Here is a 2,359-nt window from a genome sequence, read left to right as displayed (position 1 = left end):
GATCTTCCTGACATTCAAAAGGAAACTACTCCGTTTACAGGCCACAAGTGACCATCGGGACCATCCGACCGCCATGTCATCCTCAGAGGAGGATGTGGATAGGAGGGGCATGGGGTCAGCACACCATTCTCCCGGTCGTTGTGATGGTATTCTTGACCGAAGCCGCTACTATTCGGTCGAGTAGCTCCTCAATTGGCATCACGAGGCTGAGTGCACCCCGTAAAAGGGCAACAGCGCATGGCGGCCTGGATGGTCACCCATCCAGGTGCCGACCACGCCCGGCAGCGCTTAACTTCGGTGATCTCACGGGAACCGGTGTATCCACTGCGGCAAGGCCGTTGCCTGACATTCAAAAGGAAGGTCCTCGAAACTCTTCCATACAATTTGGACCTGACTCTCTGCAATTATGCCGTTTTTGGTGAGCGAAAGAGGACTATGACAAGCAACGATTCACCTCGGACGAGGGCTTCAAGCAGAACGTTCGGAACTGGTCCACAACAAAGCCCCAGGAATTTTACGAAACGACCATTGACCGCCTTGTGTCGCACTGGGACAAACGCCTCAAAACTACTGGACAATACTTTTGAAATAAATGCAGGTTTCCGGTTCGTTTGTTTTAATATAATAATATTGAAAAAATAACTTCTATAGATCTACGCCGACCATGGCTGTGCGACAAAGTGCCGCGAAATGATTCCTCTTCAAAGCAGGGTCGTCCAAAAACTCGTTGTCATCCTATTCCGCATGTGCCCTCCGTTACATCGACCGGTCGGGTCTCTGATGAAGTCAGCGAATGGCATGTCAGCTCATCGGAAGTGACAGAAATACACGCCTATTATTAGTGTCCCGCGTTCCTTTCTGGTGTGAACCGCCGGGAGGGAGGAGGGGGTTGGAGGCGCCGCTGGCAGTGGGCCAGACGGCCAGTCACAGAGGCAGACAGCTGAAGCACGCGGCCACGTCACAACAAGCTCACCCACTGGACTCCACAGCCACCTGAGCGCTGTTGAACTTGGCACCGCACACAATGGCTCTCGTCCATAGTACCGTTCTGTCTTTTCATTCTGGTTCATTGAGAGCAGTATTTATTTTCTCTTCTGCCATCTAGCGCGCGCAGTGTTTTCTACTTACACTACAACAAACCATTCCATAGAGCACCGTGTAGAGCTGAAAGGATTACTAACATATTCATCTTCTTCTTCGGCCAAGCTTAAGTTGCAAGAACAGCGAACTGACGAAAACTGATCTCTTTCGCGACAAAAATAATGTCTTGACTTGATGATTAAGCCCAAAGTACCACGTGCGCATGTCATTGGACTTCTAAACGTTCAGAAATGTAAAACTGTGCACTTCAGAAAACGCAGTACCCTGCCACACCCGTATAAACGAGTCACAAGGAGACACATACAAATACCTGCTTGTAACATTTTGTGGGTATATGAAATGAAATGGTTATGTCAGTAGCAGGTAAAGCCGGTGGCAGACTTTGGCTCATTGGTAGCATACTGGGAAAATTCGATCTTTGCAGAAAGAACACTAGTTAAAAAATATTGTGTCACGAAATTTTAATCCCGCGGCCAATCGGAGAGCGTGGCGCCAAGTTTCCGTAGTTTAAAAATTGTGCGTTGTCGACCTACACAACATAAGTAATTTTGGTTCTTACTGTTACCAACTATCCAGGGTTAAAATTTCATGACACAATTTTTCTCCACTCTGTATGTATATGATCAGAAACTTTTGTGCGTGTTTGAAACAATCATGGTTTTATTGTATAATTTAATGTAGATCGCTACAGTGGAGCGTCTTCATCAATTAGTCTATATTTATATTTACTGCGATCTGGGCAAAACAACTTTTCTAGTAAGAAGATTACAATATTCAAATTCAGAGATCTTGCTCCTGGTGACAATGTCGGGTAACCCATAAGTCAGAGATTTATTTGACTCGTGGGAGAGCGTCATGCAGATGCTAAAAATCCTGAACTCTCAGACTCTTGACGATAAATGCCACATATCCCATGAAGCCTTCTTGCGAAGTCTCAAGAAAGAGAATCATGTGAGGAATCTAGGAACATACTACTTCATCCTACATATCGCTCCTGCAGGGGTCTTGAAGACCAGATTTATTACAGCGTTCACAGAGCCATCTAAGCTGTAATTCTTCTAGCGCTCCATACAGGAATGAAATGAGAGGAAAGTCCAATACACTGTCTGACAAAAAAGTGATGTGGCCGAGCGGTTCTAGGCGCTTCAGTCTGGAACCGCGCGACCGCTGCGGTCTCAGGTTCGAATCCTGCGTCGGGCATGGATGTGTGTGATGTCCTTAGGTTAGTTAGGTTTAAGTAGTTCTACGGGACTGATGA

General features: G+C 46.6%; 1 pseudogene; it reads right to left on the bottom strand.

Annotated features, from left to right (window-relative positions):
* Positions 1-225: 225 nt before the first annotated feature.
* LOC126103782 (5S ribosomal RNA) lies at positions 226-343 on the bottom strand (annotated as a pseudogene).
* Between the last annotated feature and the right edge of the window lie 2,016 nt (positions 344-2,359).

Source organism: Schistocerca cancellata, chromosome 1 (assembly GCF_023864275.1).
Source record: "Schistocerca cancellata isolate TAMUIC-IGC-003103 chromosome 1, iqSchCanc2.1, whole genome shotgun sequence".
Classification (NCBI taxonomy): domain Eukaryota; kingdom Metazoa; phylum Arthropoda; class Insecta; order Orthoptera; family Acrididae; genus Schistocerca; species Schistocerca cancellata.
Note: the sequence above shows the minus strand (reverse complement) of the source record. Positions and strands in the feature narration are given on the sequence as shown.